The 22,635-nt window shown below is 38.1% G+C and overlaps 1 long non-coding RNA gene across 1 annotated transcript in view; it reads right to left on the bottom strand.

Moving 5' to 3' along the window:
• LOC116285255 (uncharacterized) overlaps positions 1 to 21,192 on the bottom strand; it is a 38,017-nt gene extending 16,825 nt beyond the window's left edge. The window contains exon 1 of the long non-coding RNA XR_012063339.1: positions 21,082 to 21,192. This is a non-coding gene — a long non-coding RNA (uncharacterized lncRNA). The remainder of the gene's footprint in view (positions 1 to 21,081) is intronic.
• Between the last annotated feature and the right edge of the window lie 1,443 nt (positions 21,193 to 22,635).

Raw genomic sequence — 22,635 nt, 5'->3', positions numbered from 1 at the left:
GATTTAACGCAATCTAAGTCAAAATCTCAGCAAGCTTCTTCGTAGATATTGTCAAGCTGATTCTAGAATGTATACAAAAAGGTAAAGAAAGTAGAAGAGCAAAAATATTTTTGAAAAACAGCAAAGTTCAAGAAATAAAACTATCTCATGTCAAAAGTTACTGTATTCTTACTACAGCCCAAAACCCCATAAACATAGACATAAAAATTCACAAATGAAGTCCAGTAATATATAGAAAAGATTGATATCATAATCAAGTGATGAGTATCACAGAAATTCAAAATACACAACCAATAATCAAAATAGTATGTATTAGCAGAAAGACACACCCAGGCCAGGATCTCATAAAGTTGAAATCGAGGTGCCATCCAGGCTAGGTTCTCAGCTGGAGACTGGGGAAGAATCTGCTTTCAAGCACATATGGTTGTTGACAGAAACCAATTCCTTATAGTTGTAGAACTAAGGTTTCCTTTTCTTGCTGTCTTACAGAGACCAGCTGCAATCTTTGTCATGTTCACCTCTCCATCTTCAAGCAAGCAACAGCATATCAAATCCTTCTCATGCTTAGAATCTTTTGGATTTCCTCTTTTGCTACCAGCTAGAGAAAACATTCTACTTTTAAAGGGTTTTGCAAATTAGCATTTTGTTTGGATACTGCAAGGTTAAAGACAAAAGTAACTGCACACAAATACTGTATTCCAGATAGTAAATAAAATGAGGCCCACCTGGATAATTTCCCTGCTGGTAAATCTGAAAGTCAACTGATTAGTAACCTTAATGATATCTATATAATCCTTTATGCCATGTAAATTAACATAATTAGGGAGTATTAAGTACATTCACAGTGCCACAGATTAGAGCAGGAAATCTTGAGGGGGCCAAGTTGGAATTCCTCCTGCTACCTCATCTATATGCAAAAGAATGAACCTCAAGCTGTTATTTGAAAACTTATACAGAAATTAACTAAAAATGGATCACAGACCCAAATGTAGAGCATAAAACTTCTAACATTTCTAGAAGGAAATATAAGAGGAAGTCTTTCTGATCTTCAGTTAGGCAATGAGATTTTCTGTATGACAACTAAAGTATAATTCATTTTAAAAGAATCAATTATTTGGGCCTTTTCAAAATTGAAAACTTTTATGCTCTGAAGACACATTTAAAAGAATAAAGACATGCCACATTATGGGGAAATTATTTGTACTTTCTATTTCTGACAAAGGATTTATTTTCAGATTATATAAAGAACTCTTGAGACTCAACAACAAGCAAAGAACCCAATTAAAATTGGACAAAAAAATGTAAACAGATACTTCATCAAACAAGATATGTAGATAGCAAATAAGTATTATTAATCATTAGGGAAACGCAAGTTAAAATCATAGTTAGATATGACTGTACCCCATCATAATGGGAAATTTTTTGTAAAAAGCTGACATACTAAATACTGGCAAGAATGTGGAATATTTGAAACTCCCATACATTGCTGGTGGGACTATAAAATTGGTACCATCACATTAGAAAACAGTTCGGTAGTTTCTTATAAAGTTAAACATACACTTGCCACATAGTCCAGGAATTCAATCCAAAATAAATAAAGACTAATGTTGATGTAAAAGCTTACATGTAAATGTTTATAGCAGCTTTGTTCATAATCACCCCAAACTGCAAACAATCCACGTGTCCTTCAACTGATGAATAAACAAACTGTGGTATATTCATAGCATGGAATAGTACTCAGCAGCCAAAAGGAACAAACCATTGATTCAGGCAACCACATGGGTGAATCATAAGTGTGCTTTGCCAAGTGAAAGAAGCCAGGTCTCTAAAATTCCACATAAAAGTCAGATCTGAAAAAGTACATGCTGTGTGATTCCATTTATATACCATTCTGGACAAGGCAAAACTATAGGGACAGAAAATAAATCAGTAGTTTTCAGAGGCAGAGTGTGGAGAGTTGATTTAAAATAAGCAGCAAAGGTAACTTTGGAACTGAAGAAATTGTTCTGTGTCACGACCATGATGGGGAAAATATATTCATCAGAATTCACAGAGCTATACACGAGAAAGAATAAACTTTGCTGTATGTAAATCTTTTAAAAAATCAACCAGGATGTTGTTGTGAGGACCCACCATGGAATACAGACTTAACAAATGAACCTAACTCTATCACAAACTAATAGCATAACTACACCAAGTGAGTAGAGAAGAATTAACTTGTTATTTTGGAAAACAGTATTTTGGTCAGATATGGTAAGACTAAGGAATAAAAGAACTGTACAATACTATAGTTAGTAAATTTGCTTTTCTTAGAGGAATAAGTTACCAATTCTGTGTTTGTACTAGGGTTGAACAAATAAGTAAATATATTGGAAATAATGAGAGCCAAGTTTCCCACTGTTGGAGAAAAAAGTTATAAATAAGCAAAGGGGGAGGCTAGAATGAATACCATGGTTTTGGATTAGAATCAAAGGTATCACTATCAACTCATGTTTTAAAATATATATGCAAATAGAAACAGAAACAAACATAGATGTATGTGCATGCATGAGTTACTGTATATATACATATACTTCCAGTCTCTGGGTCTAGAAGTAATGGCATGCTTGTAACAATGAGCACACCTAGCACCCAAATCTTTCTTTCTAAGTATCATTCTCCAACAGAAGGAACCAGGGGCCTTTGGAGAAGTGGTTGATTCTAGGGCTGAGCAGAGAAAATACAAAATGAAACTTCATGCCAGAAAGTAAGGAAATGGTCCCAGGGGATGGAAGCAGGGATACAAGAGCCAACCTAAACAAACTCCGAAGGACCAAATCTGGACCAGTTTTGGCAACAAAAATAACTATTAGATTTATCCCATAAAATACAATAAATAATCTTGTGTCTATACCGATGTGAGTAAATATTGAATAAACAAATAAATGAAGAAGGGACAGCTTTTCCTTACAGAAGAATTCCAACTAATAAGTATAGAAGTATAGAAAATTAATATTAGATCTATTAACTGATGCTAAAATTAGTAGGTGAAAATTTGAAAAGAAGTAGGGTATTTGTGCAATCTCAAAAGTACTTCTTCAAGATAATTATTTATAAAGGAAAACATGGCAGCTTTACAGTGGAGAAACCCGTAAGACACCACCTTAACCATGTAATCAAGGTTATCACCAATAATGAGATCTATTTATTTCATATACTCGTTGATAAAATGCACAGGAAAGGACACATCACTTCTGTGGCATTCTGGTAAAAAATGAACAACCTCCATCTAGTCATAAGAAAACATTAGACAAAGCCAAATTGAAGAAAATTCTACAAAATCACTGAACAGTACTGCTCAGAACGGTCAAGGTCATGAAAGACAAGAAGAGGCTGAGGAAGTGCACAGATTATGAGGAAAGTTTTAAAAAATGACAACTAAATGTGATGGAGGATTCCAAATTGAATCCTGAAATAAACAATGAAGACATTAGTGGAAAAACTGGTGAAATCCTAAATTGTTTACTTAATAGACTGTACCAATGTTAATTTCTTAGTTTGGGTAATTGTTCTGTGATTATGCAAAATGTTAACTTTGTAGGGAGCTGGGTGAGGGGTATAAAAGAGCTCTACATTCTTGCAACTTTCAGGTAAGTCTAAAATTATTTGGAAACAAAACTTTAAAAAACAATAAAAAGGGAAGAATGAGAAACACATACCACTGACTGGTCACTCTATAGGAAGGATAGAATTCTGATGGGCAGGATTTTGACGTCTTTCTGCTCTGGCAACAGAGATAATCTTTGTTTACGCAAGTTCTGCTCTCTGAGAGGAAATTTCTTGATTATTGTCCTTCAACCTCTTGACACTGAACTCTGATAAGTTCTTTTCTTTTTAATTTCTGATTTATTGAGATATAATTAAAAATAAAATTGTAAGATATTGAAAGTGTGCACTGTTGTGATTTGATATATGTATACATTGTGAAAGGCTTCTCCCCATTTAGCTAACATATTCATCAACTCAGTATTTATCTTTGTGTGTGGGTGTGTGTAAGAGAACATTTAAATTCTACTCTCTTAGCAAATTTCAATTAAACCATACAGTGTTATCAACTACAGTCACCATGTTTTAGATAAGATCCTCAGATCTTACTCATTTTATAGTCTAAAGTTTGTACCCTTTGACCAACCTCTCTCTGTTTCCTCCATCCCTCAGCCACTGGCAACCTCCATGCTACTCTCTATCGAGCTTGAATTTTTTTTAGATTACACATATGAGTGATACCATGCAGTATTTGTCTTTCTCTGTCTGGCTTATTTCACTTGATGCAATGCCTTCAAGGTCCATCCAGGTTGTCACAAACAGTAGGATGTTCTTTCTCGTGGCTCAATATACTCTATTATATATACATATCACATCTCCTTTATCCCTTCATGGTTGATGGACACTTTGTTTCCATATCTTGACTACTGTGAATAATGCTACAATGGACATGGGAGTGCAGATATTTTTGATATCCTGTTTTCATTTCCTCTGGATTGATACCCAGAAGTGGGATTGCTGGATCATATGATAGTTCTACTTTTAATTTTTTGAGGAACTTCCATTTTTCCATAGGAGCTGTACCAATTTATATTCTCACCAACAGCAACCAAGAGTATCCTTTTCTTCACAACTCACCAACACTTACCTCTTATCTTTTTAATAGTAACCATTCTAACAGATACGAGATTATGTTAAGCACCTCTTAATGTATTTGCTGACCATCCATATGTCTTCTTAGAAAAAAAAGTCTATTCAGATCCTCTGCCCATTTTTTAATTGGATTTTTTTTTTTTTGCTATTGACATATGTAAGTTCTTTTGATGTTTTGGACATTAACTCTTTATCAGATATATGATTTGCAAATAGTTTCTCCCATTTGGAAAGTTGCCTTTTCATTTTGCTGTTTATTTCTTTTGCAGAAACTTTTTAGTTTGATGTCATCCCACTTGTTTATTTTTGATTTTGTTGCCTTTGCTTTTCATGTCAAATCCAAAAAATAATTGCCAAGACTGATGTCAAGCAGCCTATTGCTTATGTTTTCTTCTAGGAATTTTATGGGTTTAGGTCTTACATTTAAGTCTTTAATCCATTTTGAGTAAATTTTTGTGTATGGTATAAGATAGTTATTTGGTTTCATTCTTTTGTATATGTCTGCCTAGTTTTCCCAACACCATTTATTGAAGAGACTGCCCTTTCTCCATTGTATATTCTTGGCTCCCCTGTTACAATTAATTGGCCATATATCTACGGTTTTTTTATTTTCTGGGCTCTCTATTCTGTTCCCTTGATCTATGTGTCCATCTTCAAAACCCTGGTAAGTCTCTATTATTCCACTATCCTTCAAAGCCATATCTAAAATGGAAGATGGGAACTATGTTCCCTTGGCAACTGTACAACATGTATACCCTCCTTCCTGATGGAGCAGTTTTGATGTCCTGTGAATTGGCTAAATCTTAGACAGTTGTTTCTCTGACAATATAATTCCCTTAAAAATGTAATCATGGATTTTAGGTATTTTTGCTTCCAGTTGGTTTCATGTGTCAGCAAACTATCTAAAGTGCTTTTTTAGACATTTTTCTAATTTCTGCTTCATTTCTCTATTTCCTCCTGTGACATTTCTCTTGCTCACTTGAAATGATGGTTACTTGGAGGTCCTCCGAACCACGGGCCTGGTTAGAAAGGGCACAGCGTTGGTCTGTTCTTGGCCATCCTCTGTCTCTCTGATGGGCTTAATTTGTTTTTAGGTTTACCTGTAATAACCATCTCTTCTCTTCTATTTGAGGTATATAAGGAGTTAGCTTTTCCTAACATGAAAGACTCCAAATTTTGAGACACTATCTATTCTGTTTCCTTTCTCTTGGCAAATTAGCCACTGCCTTTTTTTTTTTTTTCTTCTGAGAACCTTGCTAACGCAGCAAAGAACTGGAAATATACACTAAACCTCTGGCTTTCTCTTGCTTCTCTTTAATCTACAGGCTCAGTGGACACAGGCCATACAATTTATTGTGGGAAACAGCATTATCACCTGTTTTGACACAGTATTATTAAGGTCCTAGCTTCCGCGCCTGTCCATACTACCTGCTGCCTGATCACTAAACCAATGCCATGTATATTGGTTTAGTTGGGAAGAGACCCACTTTTAGTGCCAATGTCTGAGCTCAGTAAAATGCAGCTGGGCAAAAAAATATATAGTGTCTTAAAGATCAAAGAGCCTTAACAATACTGTCTTTTAAAGGACAAAGACTTCATTTCTTTCACGTATAACAGTCCAAGTCTGAGGCTGCTCTCTTCCATCTTTCCATCTTGTTTCTCTACCCTCCCTTAGTGCATTGTTCTTATCAACATGATGGAGGCTGGGGAAAGAGCATGGGGGAGCGCATGAGCCATGGGACTAGGCGACAGCTTGGAAACAGCACATGCCATTCTGCTCACATTCCACTTGGGGCACTTAATACACGGCCACACTTTGGTGCAATAGGTGCTTGCAAATTCAATTTTTCAAAGGATGGGCACTTGCCCGGCTACTACTCTAATTCTGGGGAAGAAGGAGAGACTAGATTTGGGTGGATACTTATTCTCCATCACATTTTTCTCTTGGACTATCCACTCCTGCACTTTCCTGGTTTCCCTCTCACCTTCTACACCATTTCTTTATTCTCTTTTGCTGACTTCTGCTCCTCTGCTTACCCCCTAAATATTTGTTAGGGATAAGTGCTCCGGGGGCCAGACCTTGGATCTCTCTTCTTCTCTAGCAACACTTTCTTTCCTGATTATCTCAACCCGTGCTATGTTTTTCAGCAACAACAACAACAAAATGCCAATTTCTAAACTCCTTTCTCTAGCACTGTCCCCTCCACTACATTCAGAATGTGTATGATGGCTATCTTGTAACCAACTACTTGAGATCTCAACTTAGCAACTGAAAATTATCATGAACAAAACTGAACTCTTCAATTTACTCCTTAACAAAATGACTTCCTCCATACTGTTTTGTTCATCATGCTAAGTAGCTCCATCATCCAGCCAGTTGCCCAAGCCAAAAACACTTAGGAGATATCCTTGATTTAGAAATCCTTCGCTCATTCCTCCCATCCAATTGGTCAGCCAAGTCTTACTGGCGCTGCCTTTAAAATGTATCCTGAGTCTATGGTGGGTTGAATAATGTCGTGCCCCTACCAAAGATTTCCACATTGTAATCTCCAGAACCGGTGTTACACTGCATGGAAAAAAGAGCCTTGAGGTTGAAATTAAGTTAAGGACATGGAGATGGGGAGATTAGCCTTGATTATCCAAGTAGACCCAATGTAATCACAAGGGTCCTCATAACAGAAGCCATAGCATTAGAGTTAGATCAGAGAGAGGGAAAAGGTGATGAAGGTGACAGGGCAGGCAAAGGAAAGAAGATGCAATGTGACTCAAGGCCGCAAGCCAAAGTATGAGATCAACCTCTAGATGCTGGAATATGTGAGAAAATGAATTTTCCCCTAAAACCAGAAGGAACACAGGCCTGTCAATTCCTTGATTTTAGCCCGGTAAAACTGATTTTATTCTTCTGACCTATAGAAATGTAAGGTCATAAACTCATGATGCATAAGCCATTAAAGTTGTGGCAGTTTGTTACAGCAGCAATGGGAAACTAATACACTAATTCATTTTTCTCCATTTCCACTGTTTCTACCATAACTGAGGGGCAGTTGAGGATGCAGATTCTGAAGCCAGACTACCTGTATTTAAATCCCAGCTCTGCCACTAAATTGCTATGGGCAAGCCACTCAAAGTTCCTGTGCCTCAGCCATCTCACCTGTGAAGTAGAACCGTGACAGGGCTCCTAAGAGAATTCAGTGAGTTGCTATTCTTAAGATGCTTGGAACAGTGCTTGGCATATTGTAAACACTGTGTTAGAGTTTCCTATACACTTACGCGATGCGTTTCCTTACATTATTTCTGTAATCTAAGACTCGAATATTTATAACACAAGCCACTTGAACTTTCTTCAGTTTGCCACATGGCTTTCCTTTCTTGCCCCTGCAACCACTTATTCACAAAGCAGTAAGATTTTACAACATAAAATCATGTAATCCTCCTCCCTATGATCCTCCAAGGGCTGCCAACCACAATCAAAATTAAATTTAAGAGGGGTGGATATAGCTCAGTGCTAGAGTGCATGCTTAGTATGCACCAGGTCCTGGGTTCAATCCCCAGTACTTCTAGTAAAAAGTTAATTAATTAAATTAAGTTAAATTCTCAATTTTAAATATGACCTGAGAGGCCTGCTGGGATCTGGTCTGCTCTCTCTGTTTCTCACTCCCTGTACCGCAACTGTCATTCTGTGCCTCAAACACACCAAACTTACTTCTGCTTCAGTGCCTCCAAGTGGGCTGTTCCTCTGCTCAAAGTGCCATCTTCCCATGTCTCTGCATGACTGGTTTGTTCTTGAAATTCAGTTAAGTCCTCCTCCTCTGAAAGGCTTTCCCTCATCACTCAAACTAAAATGGCTGCCTCTAATCACTGTTTACTTATTTATTTCATATTTCCCTCAGGAAAGGGACCTACTGCCACATCCCCAGTGCTCAGAATGCTGTCTGGCACCCTGTAAGCGCTCAATAAATATTTCTTAAATGAATAAAGTGTTGGCTGATGTGTGTGGAGGCCATTTGTTGAGGTATCATATTGGTGACTCCCACGTACATCATGACTTAGATTAGGACAGTTGTAAATCTGCCTAAAGACAAAGTAATTTTCCAGTGATGATTATGTAAGTCTATTTTCTCACATTTTTTCGTGTTCTCTTAACCCGTGCCTCTGAGGACGTTTTCTACCAAATCACTGAAATGGGGACTTTTCATAGCATTGTGGGAGAGGCTGAACTATGTTTAACCTCAAAGCCCCATCCCTTCTAACTCTTAATTCAATTGGATTTTTATCTTAAGTTGTTTTGGGAAAGAGTGAAAACCCATGTGGTCTACGGCATCGACTTGAGGCAATACTGCCAAACTGCACAGCACTCCAGAGACTGGTTGTTGAAAGACCTGGGACCTTGCCGCTCAGAAGATGCAAAGAGAACTGAGATCCAGTAGAAAAGGAGGGTAGATCTTGTACGGTGTACAGACTAGCTCCCTTGATGTCCTCACACAGCGTTGTCCCATGGAATGTGGGTTGAGTCTGTATGCCCCGGTGCCCTGTTCCTCTATGTTTTCCTCCCTCTCTCCTTCTCAGCCTAAGGCTTTGTCCAAATAGAAAGAGGGCTTTTCTCAGTTTGCATCTCAAGGCTTTCCAGCAACACCCCTTAAAATGCACAATACTTCATGCACCTAAACCATACTTTAATACTGATGGGGCCTTCTGGGTGTTTCAGTGTGGCTCTTACTGGCTAATTTGGAGCTGATAACCTCTCTTTGGTCATTTTTAAGATGTAACAAATTGTGACATGAGGGTTTAGGGTTAATGGGAGAAAACAGACCCTTGGAGGGTGATTCACTCTTTTTCTCCTTTAAGACAATAAAATGTAATCCTGGGGTGGCCTTGTCCACACTGCAAATGCATACCTGGCATTTCAACTGACAGCCAGAGAGTGCCTGCTATTACTCAGAAGAAGAGATGGTGTATCTGATAATCGGAGAGAACAAAGACGCCAGTTACTTCATCTCTCTTGCCTGAGGGTCTGGAATTAATTGTGTTTCTTTATACCCCATCTAATTTTACGAAATCATACTTCTCCATGGCAGTTTACTAATTTACCACCTCATCTAAGATAAGACTTTGCCAACAGTAATAACATTCAGAAAATGTTGTCAGACCTGCTGAGAATGTTTCCTGCCCCTCCCAACTCCCCCCCCCACCACATACACACACTCACCCCTACACAGCTTGCTCAGCTTTTAAAGCCAATAGACCTGGCCTCTGAAGACACAAACACATCAGAATGAATGATCTGGTGCCTCAGAAATTCAGGACAAAATCAAGAATAATTGAATCTATTCAGAGACTTCTTTGGGCATCTGCTTCAGTATCCATTCAGAGTAAATTGAATAGAAAGAAGTAATTCAATGTCTTTTTAGAAAAACATTTCCATATATTTACATAATCCACATTTATTGTGTACTTTCTGTGTAAAAACCACTATGTGGCTTACCTACCCTCAAATATGAGGGGAAGGAAGAAGAGCACATAAGTGGCAAAATTTGGAATGAGCATGGAAATAGTAAGCCTGAAGATTCTAAGTAGGAAAGTTGGTGGCATGGTGTTTGGGGGGGAGAAGGGAGGTGAGACTTCTGACATTCATTACGATTGCATAATCAGTTTTATCAAATCCTACTCTATTCCAGCAGGCTCGGTATACATGTGTCTTCCAAATTCCATCACTGGAGTATGGCACGTACATGAAGACCCCAAGGAGGACAATAGGGCAGAGCTCACCAAAATCATGTGTTCCCACTAGACTGTATTCTCCAGGCCATCAACCAATACACCCCTGATCTTTCAGCATGATATGGTGTGTATGCATGAGATGTGTGTGTGCATGCGTGTGAGCATGTGTGCTTATGTGTGTGAATGGGGTGGAGTTCAAAGCAAAGCAAAATAGTATATGTTTCCCTTTTAGCTCAGATTCCATTTGTAGATATAATTATTGGTTTAACATAGTCACACCATATTATGTTACATTCTATGATTTATTAGCAAAAGCATGCTTTTTAAACTCCACTTCCCCAAGCAATGATGATTTCTTGACATGTTTCATTACTGGGGACTAACACAGGCATTTGTTATATTCTCAGACAATAAAATATTGCCTTGCTCGGATACCTTCATGGAATATTAAACAAAATGAATGTGGTTCCTTTTCCTGTGTTTATCATATCACATTAAAAGTGAAGACGTAGCCTTTATGTTTTCTTTCCTGATAGACGAGACATTGGAAAGAATGAGTTTAGTTTACCCTTCATCCAACTGGCTTCACTTAGCCATGTCCGAAGCCTCCAACGGTGCTGTTATAATATCATTTCAGTCGTCCCGCTTCTCAAAAGTCACTTCTAATACACCTTTCTTTCAAATCATCCAAAATCTCTCCTGTAAACTTGCTCTTGGTCTCAACTCCAGATTCAGTTAGTTTCAGGCAGTGATGGAAATAGCAAAGACTGGGGAGAGATCCAGCAGAAGGACTGAAGAATGAATCTCCTTAGAAATTGATTCTGGATCAGCCTTACAAATCTGCTGTAAATATTTACCACTCACCCTACTGGATCATTCCATGTGCACATGAAGACCATATAAAACATACAGAAATATCAAAAAGTGTTACCTAATCTGAGTGAGTGAATACCTCTTCACAGGGTGGAATATGGATGCCCACAACTACACAGATACACACATTCATTTCAGAGAGTGTTTCCTAATCCTATCGACTCTGTGTAAAGCAAGTTCACATTAGAGAATAGTGAATTATCCTTAGAGTTCCATTATATGTATTGTATACAAAGTGGGACTTTTCAGGTCTACACGTAACGTTAAGTTGAATCCCTAGTATGTCTGTTTTTCTAGCTCTCGGTTATAGAATCAATGTTAAACTAAGAGGAAATTTGGTAAACATCAAAAATTTTAGCTAAGGAAATATACATACTTTTTGACACGATTGTGGAAATAGAGCCTAAACAATCTAAAACAACCCCAAGCTTAAAGTCAAATGGTCCAGGTTCTATGCTTGTTTTTGTTACTAGGTTGTTTGAACGTAGGCCAGTAAATCATATTCTCTACATTGGTTTTCCAGTATTCACTGGAGAATAGACTTGCTCTATCTACTTTTTTCTTTTTTTATAAACTTTTTCTTAATTGAAGTATAGTTGATTTACAATTTTGTGTTAGTTTCTGGTGTACAGCATAGTGATTCAGTTATACATATACATATATTCTTTTTTATATTCTTTTTCATTACAGGTTACTATAAGCCATTGAATATATGAAAACATAGGCAGAATACTCTGACTTAAATCACAGCAATATTTTTTTGGATCCATCTCCTAGAGTAATGGAAATAAAAACCAAAAATAAACAAATGGGACCTAGTTAAATTTAAAAGCTTTTGCACAGCAAAGGAAACCATAAACAAAATGAAAAGACAACCTACGGAATGGGAGAAAATATTTGCAAATGATGCAACCAATTAGGGATTAATTTCCAAAATATACAAGCAGCTCACACAACTCAGTAGCAAAAAGTGGCAGAAGACCTAAATAGGTATTTCTCCAAAGAAGACATATAGATGACCAACAGGCACATGAAAAGATGCTCAACATCACTAATTATTCAAGAAATGCAAATCAAAACTACAATGAGGTATCACCTCACACTTTTTGTGTGATGGCCATCATCAAAAAGTCTACAAATAATAAATGCTGGGGAGGGTGTAGAGAAAAAGGAATCCCCCCTACACTGTTGGTAGGAATGTAAATTGATAAACCTCTATGGAGAACAGTATGGAGGTTCCTTAAAAAACCAGAAAGACTTACCGTATGATCCTGCTCTATCTACTTTAAAAGGTGGTTGGCAGAATGAAATAATATTACACCATCAGGGCAAGCATTGTAGGAATACAACCAAGGCAGCCGCATAGGGCTCTGCTCTCGGAAGGACCACGCACTTGGCCTAATGCTTTTCTGTCACTTGAAATTCTTAATAAGTTTATCTTTGGAGTTGTGCTTTGTGAGTGAAGTCTGATGGGAGAATGAAGCATGAACAGAGCAGGTACGCCAGGTGTCAGCACACATATGTGCAGACTCGGGTCCTCTGGTACAGGGGACAGTGGGCAGAAGTATCAACAGTGGCAGTGGTGGCCACGGTCATGGCTGAGGGAGTGAGTAGGGACTCCTTAGAGCCGCAGCACCGAGACCCATGGCAAGAAGTCAGCTTGCCCATTTATCCCCATACCCCGTCCCTACAAGCATCTGTACCGAGTGCTAGAACAGGAAATACCTATGCTTAAGCAGTACATTTTGTTCGTAAATTATTACAGAATAAGACTGTGCACACAGACGTGGCAATAAACCATATTCGTGAGTTTTTCAAACTCTTGAAAGGATTTAGAATCTCTGGTTTTGAAGACTTCCACAGCATTGCAGAGCAAACCTCCACAAACTTAGATCCAGAAATTAAATTTAAAGATTGTCACTTTCAACAAAAGAGAACATTTTTCTCACATGAAGCTTCAGATAAACTATTAATAAGGGAGACAATTTTAAAATTATTTTTCCCTTGGAATTGACTATATCATAATATAATGTATAAGCAAATGTTTTGAATTGTATATAAATCTTGAAGCCACTTTTGGTTTTTTTATATGACCTCTGCAAGTTACAGGAAATGTTAGAGAAAATGATGAAATGCCACTGTATAAATTTATATCTAAAATTAAATTCAGACTTACATGATGTGTATAAAAAGTTAACCTTTTTTTAAAATGATTCTATAAGAATCATCAGCTCTAGATGATTTATCCAAAGGTTGTCAGTCTGTAAAATACTATTAACAGCTCTGATAACAGTTGCATCAACAGAAAAACATTCATCTTAAAATCAAATATTCAAGAATTATTTGCAATCTTGCATTTGCCAAGAGAACTGACACTGCTTTCAATTACATCGATTGAAAATGAAATTTCTAAAAGTATAAATTTTGAGGACCTAATAAATTTGCAGCAAATTGTGTCAGAAAAATTTTATGATTAATCAAGCTATCACATGAATAAAGTATTATTGTTTATTTAAAGTTATGACACCAAGATATTATTGCAGTTTTCAGTTTATGTCATTACTCAGGTATCACTATCAGCCCTATTATGTTTTATGAGCAACAAGATGTTTTTAAAGAAAAAGCTTTTTATTTTAGTGTTTTTAATGATTTTTTTTTCTTGCTTTTTGAACAGGGAGCCCTGCATTTTCATTTTGCACTGGACCATGCAAATTATGTAGCCAGCCTTGGATATAATATAGTTCAGATTTTTGCCACAAATTTGCTGAGTCCTACTTAACCAAAGTGGGGCTCATTTTTCTTTAAACATTTTAAGCCTGCTCATTATATGTTATTTATCCAACAAGTCTGCCTCGTGGATATTTGTTTCTTTGTGTGTTATATAAACTCTGAGCAGTGTGTTAGTGTTCAGCCTGTATATATCTCTGACAAGCCTGTTCATCAGGGTTGAAATCTGCCCCTCCAATGGGAATTTACACATTTCCATCAGACACCCTGGGTTGCTGGTGGGCCACCGTGTTAATACTTTAGCTTAGGGTTTTGTAGGTCAGTTAGGTAATGTAAAATTGGCCCTCAACCCATTTGACAGTAGGTCTGTGTTAAACACTGTCAAGAAATTTGTTTTTCTACCCAGAGCCCAAACAGAAAAGGGCAAGTTTTCTCATCATTTTCTTTTCATGAGAATTTTTTTTCTCCTAGTCCACATTTTCATAAGGGTGTGTTCCTTCAAACATCCCAACTGGTCCCCTTGCCCAGTTCCCAGACTTTGCTCCAGAATTCTCTCCCCACCTGAACTGAATGTTCAAAACCAACATTTAGGTTAAGAAGTGTTCAGCAAACACAGTGACCCTTCACCTTCTGCTTAAATTTAGTCCCTGGTGATCAAAGCTACCCTGCACACTGGAGATGATGTTGAGAACGTTTTATATGCCTTCTTAAAGGGTTTTGTAGGAGGCTATCCTATCTGACAGAAGGCCAGGAAAGGAGGTTGGGCCTTCATTTTCCATTATGTAATATGAAAGTGTTGAGTTAAATAAACCCTGAATTACAGTTCACTCTTTCAGTCTTCCCCTCAGTGTTTGTTGAGCATTTACTATGTGATGGACACATGGTACAAGGTGCAAAAGATACAGAGATAGATAAGACATGGCTTCTGCCCCCGGAGAGTTCACAGTCTAGTCGGGAATAAAAAGACAGAAACACAATTTAAATTAAATGTGGCAGTACAACCGCAGACTTATGTATAGGGTAGCATTCAGTGTGGGTCAGTGAAGGCTTCCAGCAAGAACTAAACACTAAGCCAAGTGCTGAAGGATAAGTAGAGGTTAACCAACTAGGGGTAGCAGGTTGGGGGAGCGGCACTGCTGGAGTGGAGAAGGTGATTCCAAACCAAGGGAGGATCACAGGGACAACTGATATAAAGACGCACAACACGAGAGCTGTGAGTTTCAGTTTTATTTGGGGACTTACTGAGGACTATAGCCCGGGAGACAGCCTGTCAGATAGCTCAGAGGAACTGCTCCAAGGAGGTAAGGATCAGCATATGAGTGATTCTGGAGATGGGGTACATGCAATCAAGTGCACGTCTCAGTGGATGGCTGCCTCTAGTCATGAGGAATACGTATCACAGTTGATGGTTTTAGTACTTTTCTAAGTATGGGAAGATGCAAGTAATCGGGCTCATAAAATTTTCTTCTGAAAATATCTATGTGAAGGCCAGTTCTGCCAGTTTTCCCAGAGCACAGAGTACCTCATTCCTGATCTCAGTCCCAAACTCCTTTCAGGCCATGTTGAAGGTCAGTGAATGCAGTCGCTCATGACTCAACCGTGGGAGGGCCATGTAGGGGGAAACCTTCTTTATTTGGCAATCACAAAAGGACAGAGGTGAAAAAGAACATGGTGGAAAGGAGAGTTGACTGATCCAAGGAAACAGCCTTGTTCTAATCATTTTTTTATAAAGGATACTCACTAGATCTATGAAAATAGGAACTATAATTGTCCTATTGGTTCTCCTGATTTAAATACTTCTTAGCACAACCGGGGGAGATTTATTCTAACTTAAGGTTTTATTTCTTTAACTTTACTACTTTTTTGAAATTTATATAAACTAAAACTATACCCTGGAATAACATGAGCTTTTAACAGTTCAAGCATAAGAGTGTACAGCAAATTACAAATCACTTGCAGATATAAGAACAATGTAGTTCTGGTGGAAATTAATCAAATCCCTTCTCTAGGGTGTCGGCGAGACCCTTGGCCAAGCTGTCAAGAGAAATATTTTTGCTCCATTTCCTGTTTCTGTTGTCTTGATATTGTCTCCAATCCAACTTGCATGTGGCTACGATTCTCATTGAACCAAGCTGGTCTGATTACTTCCCTCATAGAGTGCACAGTCCTCAATTCTCTGCAACTGTTCCAGGTTTCCATCTTAAAATACAGGATTTTTGGCTCCAACTGCCCTAAGATTTGCAACAGAACAGTTACTGCTTTTGCAACTGTTACTCCTGTTCCTAATTTTTTATTGCACAATTCCATACAGTGTTAAACCTACAAGAGATGATGTCCCTCTCAAACTCAAATGGACTCTGTCCTATGACTTTTAAGTAGGAATCTTTCCTAGTACTCAGATAGGTTTCTCTGTGGCTTTAGGTAATTAGAAAGCATTTTTCTGAGCTGAGTACTCTCTGTCATTACTCAAATGATCTTCCCTTTAACTGTTTCGTCCCCTTTTTTCAGCTCATAGTCGTTCCACTGAAGAAGAAATTGCTTATCTTTACAGCTGAATTGGCTTGAAATTCTACTGTTTAGCTGTTCTGGGTCCACTGTTGTTGGGTCACAAATTCAGTTTAAAATGGTTAGCAGTGGTATATATAAATGCAAAGGACTGTTATTACATGTAAATTACTACCCACTTTGTATAATTCTTTCCTTTCTCTCTTCAAAAAAATACATACTCATATTAAAGTTTAATATGTATGTTTTTCCTGCAGATTTCTGTGACTAGCTATACGATACTCAAGTTGTCAGGATTCATTTCAACCCAAGTGAAATTTCATCAGCTTTTCATTTTCCAACAATGCAAATGCCAAATTACTTTGTGTTTAAAGATTACATGAACTACTGTGCTACAGAATGTGAAACTTTCAACTTTGAGGGGTTTTCTTAATGTCTTTAAAGGGCAGTGTCATGATGTTTGTAGTTTATGTTAAAATATTATTTCAGCATAGATATTATGATGTTATAAATATGCCATTTAATTGAAGCTTCAGCTCTAAAGCAGTCACTTCCCCAAACCGAAAATCTGCACTCCAGAAAAATCTATTAGTACTATATCAGAAAGTTCACATACGGCTGCTATGAGCACTTCTATTAGTCATATCTTGATCCACCCGTGAGACTTTGATGTTTAACAGACGTATCAGATTCTCAGAGCCAGTATTCAGAATGATGAATGTTACATTTGGGTGCTTATTAGTGACATTTAAATATATGAGCTACATAGATTGGGTGAAATGTTTTATTAAATTAAAGGTATTTAAACTATGTAGACTGGGAATTGGATGAAATATTTTGAACTGGTTCTTTATTCTCTGGTGAACACTGTACAAGAATCTAGCTAGATTCCAAACCTGAGCCCTCAGGGATGTTGGAAAGAATATATATTTTTTAATAGTTAAAATCATGACTCCATGATATAAAATGAGCATGTATCAAAGGTTTTATTTGACTCATTAGTTAATGAGAAAATCAGAAAAGAAGTTGCAATTTGTTCAAAGAAGACCTCAAACACGAGACAAATAATATGAGTCCATGGGTTATACTGGAATGAATTTTCTTAACATGTGTAAAACTGGCTGCTTCTACTATAGAAAAGGAAAGCCAGTTGAACCTCCTCTAGATAGAATGTATTTGCATGTGCACAGACAAGGATTATTTGCATTACAACCAGTTTTCTACAAGTTCACTTAGATCTACAGAATTATAAAATAGCTCAAAGGCACTGAAAGGCAGAATCCCCATAGAATCAAACAACCAAAACGCATATGCTCCAAACAACATAGCACTCTACTAAAGACACCTAGTCATCTTTCCGTCTATTTAAGTCTTTCACAATTTTCCTTTCAACAGACCTATCTCCAGCCACTGGTTTAGAAGGCGTTCTGGTTGCTGCAACACAGGTAACAGAAGGCTGCCTCAAGAATGCTGCCTAGTTTTCCTTCAGCTAAATTTCCTTGAAAGACATTGGTCAGAGGAACTAAAAGAAGAGAGAACTGGACCACACTGAGCTTACAGAATGGACCGTATTGTGCTTGCTTGCTCATAAAAGTTTGTTTAAAAATGTCTGTGTCTATGATGAAACTTGTCAGGCACTTGCTTTCATTACATCCTCGTAGCAGGGAGTTAGGGGAAGAGGAGCCCATATCAACCTCAGACCTCTTGGGTTATTTCCTTAATCTACGAAAAAAAAAAAAATCAACCTAGGAGTTGCACATACCCAATTTAACTTAAGTAACTTCACAACAGGCAGAAACTGGTATCAAGGTTAGCCTTTTCTTTCCTTTTCTTTTTTTCCTTTGAGTGAGGGTTATTAATTCTGCTTATCGAGAGTCAGAATTATCCTCTGTAAAAGATTTTGATGGACCTATAATGGATTTTAGCCTCTGTGAGGGCTCAATCTGGCATTTACACTTTGTTTCCAGCCGTACTGTGGCATGGACCTGACCCGCTCAAAGTAAGAGGAGCGAGAAGACACCGGTTTTATTTTTTACACATCCCCACCATGCCCCCTACCCACAGCGCCCAGTCTCCATCTCCTTGTTACAACCTCCCTCTACCCTGTGTCCTGGTGAGGTGGCATTAGGAAGAGTTGGGAGGCAGGTGTGGACCCCCAGGCTCAGAATCTCTGAGTCAATATTTTGTGCTCTTTTTTGAGTAAGATTATATCACTGGACTATAAGATACTTTGGCAGTAACTACACCAAAATGTAAACACATATGACTGGTGAGTAAGCTACGTTTGGCTTATCCAGTTCGGTTACAGAAGAATTAGAATTTCCATACACCTCCAAATGAACTCTTAAAGGCAGGCCTCAGTGAAAAGGAGGTAAAACAAAGACTACAACATATGGTTTATCTTTTCAGTAATTACATTTTCAAATGTAATCCTATACACTTTTTCCCCTTAAATAAAGTCTTGTTTAAAACCAAATGTTTCTCTGTTAGCACAGAGTAGGCAAATGAGAGTCCACACGCGGATATTGAGATATTCCGTGGTTTCATGGTTTTGAAAAGTTTGAATTAACATGCTGTACTTGTGGCCTCCTGCAGAATAAGGCTGTGCAAAGGGAAAAGTGGTTAAGGACTAGGCTTGTGTCTTCCACATGGACAAACTCTTTTCAGGCCACACTCAACTGCAGAATCAGCATTTTTTTTTTTTCAGAGAGGACAGAGCAACTGTGCACTATAACATAACCCACATGTCCACATCAGAATGGCATATTACTGAATTCCAAGTTCCAAGAAGAAAATCTACCTTCAGATTCTCCCCTAACTAAAAGGCTTCCACTGAGCCCTTTATATCTCTAAATCACTTCAAAGGGAAAAGCATGGATTTTTAGAAGCTTTAAACCAGTTAATAGGGCAAACCATCTTTATGAATAACTTACATGGTTCTTTTCTCTTTTTTTCTTAATTAGCTGGAATACAGAGCTTCAGTAATAATATATGACATTATAATTAAGTAGAAAGCTTAAAATATTAAAAGCCTTAAAGCCCACACACACACACACTCACACATACATTGAAGGGCTCTTGGTCTTACGGGTTCTTACATGTAGAAGGCACACAGTATGCCATCCGACACCTGCATTGCCCATTGCCATCTGCTCCTGCAAAATCTATTTCTATAAACAAGAAAATGAGTCCATGCAATTCTATGCCCCAGACTCCTAATTTCAGACCACAGCTGAAGTTAAGCATTTTGAAAACTTTGAGTTTCTCCGTCTTTTAAAGCCAATATGAGAACCATTCCAGATTTTATTTTATTTTTTGCTAGGTTCTTGGGATGACTCTGAAGAGAGTACACGTGATTTTTGGAAACTGTAATCCTTTCCAGCCCCTAGAGATGGGGAGGAAGAGTCAACTGGGTGCCAGAAAAGTGAGCTGAAACAAATTATGCAGTGGGTCTAATAGAAAACCCACCATGTGATGAAATATTCTCTCTTTTTTAATTTATGAAAAGTACTCCCTTGTATGTTCCACACCCATCTCCCCTGGGGCTTCCCAGTCCGTTTAACTGCATCACTTAAAAATTAACTTTTTTTTCTCTACAGCCAAGGCTATTAAGAAAATAAGACAAAGATCAGCATCACTATTCCATTGGTTCAGATGGATTCCCCTCGAACTCCCTTCCAATGTAATTTTAAATATTACCCATCCACCCCAATTTTGAAATGACCTTACCCATTTACCTAGAGGTTAGGGTTGCAGAGCAATAGCTAAAGTGAAGCCACCAGCTCAAAGAAGAAATCTTTTTAGGAAACTACCCCAAGCTCTACTGAACAGAATCATGTCTAATCCCATTGTCATGGTATGGTTTTAAATAATGTGGGAAAACCAGCCTGCTATGGGATCATAGCCAATCCCTTACTCTCTCTGGATCTGTTTGTCCACATATAAAAATAATTAAATTAGAGGAGGAAAAAAGCAATATGAACTAACATGTTCATTGGAACATTAAACATAATGGTGAAAAATTAGGAACAACTTCCAAAATGCTAAAAATCATAACAATAGTTTACTGGATTCCATTAATAATAAAAACAACCAGAATTTGTGGAGCATAGAACTTTATAACATGTTTGCAAGTACGCTGCCTAATTTGTAAGCAGCCTAACAAACACCAGACCAATTTATGGTTTTTATTTATTTATTTTTATTTTACAGATGAGGAAGCTAAGGCTCAAATAAGTTGAGCGATTTGTATCAAGTTACACAGAGAGTACAAGACAGAGCGCTTAGTCAGACCCAGCATGGACTTTGGATCCAGGCAGGGTGGGCTTTGAATATTAGCTCTGCTATCTTCTATCATTATAGCTTTTGAAGCTTATTCATCAGTATAGGTCTCAGTTTTCTAATGAGCAAAACAGGCTGGTGGGTATGTGATCAAACAGAAGAACATACATGCAGTGCAGTACCTAGCAGGTAGTTGTTATCATCAGTCCTCTTTCTCGTTCCCTTCTCTTTTAATTAATCATCCCGTAGCCCTTCTACCAACTAGACCACGTTACCTCTGCCATCACTGGAACTACTTACCAAGTAATTCTGCTTTCTCCGTCTCTCTCCTGTCTGGGGCAGTATTTCTCCCAATAGGCCATCAACTTTATTAATAACCCTGGCCCAGGGCCACTCACATCCAACAGACAGAGGGAAGAAATAACCTTTCCCCTGGCATCAGGGTTCTCTAGTCCTGTTCCTGCGGACTCTGACTTTGGGATTTCTGCTTGCCTCTTTAAATCTATGGCACTTCTTGGCTCCTGAGTTGAGCTCCCTAGTGTCAGAAATCAATGTGGATATATTCATGTTTCTGCCTGTTCAAGGCTTTCTGAGTAATCTGGGTTAAAGGATGAGTGAATAGCAAACAAGACTTGGAAATGAAAGACAATAAATTACCCAAGAGGGATTTACAGATTTATCTCCCCTGGAGCTATTTGTTCACATTCCAAAGGGTTATAACACCCTGAGGACCTTTCTCTTCTCTCCTCAGAGAAGATGTGTTTACCTTAGAGAGCAAAGATTTCTGTCCTTCTCTCAGAAGGGAATTAAAGACACCTGTACAACTACTTCTATATGAGCTCCAAGAGTCATGATTTCAGGGATCCTCTCCTGTCCTATAGCCACCCTCTCCCCTCCATAAAAGGAGGTGACGACGGCCTTTATTTTATCACCCTGAGGGGGGAAATGGGGCACAAGTAAATAAATCAGTTCTCGTCTGTTCCAGGAACCTTATGTTTACTGTAAGAATAAAAATAAATAAATATAAATATAAAATATTATTTCCTTGGCTTGATTTCTTATCCATAGAAGCCTGAAATATCTTTCAGCCTCCTTCCTGCTTGGTTGAACCTGGATTATTTATCATTTACAGAGTAACCTCAAATGAACACATAGGAAATTTTAATCTGATATCAGGTTCAACCTTAATCAAGTAGAATCAAAAGGAAAAGAGAAATCTGCTTATCCTGAGAACCAGATTTAAGGCCCTAAACTAAATGCTACATTTAGGGAGGATGGGGTTTGAGAGAGACCCATCAAATTGACCACTTACTATTAAATATAATATCACAACATAGTACTTAACTATTTCAACCTAAGTAAAGAATGCAAAATGGTCTCTCAGGCCATCTATGTATTCTTCTGCCAGCGCAAAGGTTTTTCCAACAAAGTCATGGCCACAGTGACAAAGAAGCTGGAGAGAACGTGAGAATGATGCTGCTTGCCCTCCTGTACTTGATTCTGCCAAGAAGTTGGAGCAAAAAGTCCTTTTCAACCCAACTGCAATCAAGATCTTCAGGTTTTGGCAGCTTACTTCTACACGGCTCTTTCTTAGTGATCTTCGTAAGCCAAAACTGTCTTCATTCAGAAGCACATAGGAAGTCAATCTCAGTAGGGTTTGGTCAGAGACTTCTGTAATCCTCTAAAAGTGTCCGGGATCCAGGGCACCACAAGGTTGCCTGAGTCAGTACAAGTGAGCCACAGCAGCAAGAACAGCAGTGAGCAGAACTCGAGCCAAGCTGTGACTGATCCCCGTCTCCTACCGCTCATGAGCTCAAGTTCCCAGCAAAGCTTTGCCTTCAGACTTTAGATTTC

This window comes from Vicugna pacos, chromosome 23 (genome assembly GCF_048564905.1).
Source record: "Vicugna pacos chromosome 23, VicPac4, whole genome shotgun sequence".
Taxonomy (NCBI): Eukaryota; Metazoa; Chordata; class Mammalia; order Artiodactyla; family Camelidae; genus Vicugna; species Vicugna pacos.
Note: the sequence above shows the minus strand (reverse complement) of the source record. Positions and strands in the feature narration are given on the sequence as shown.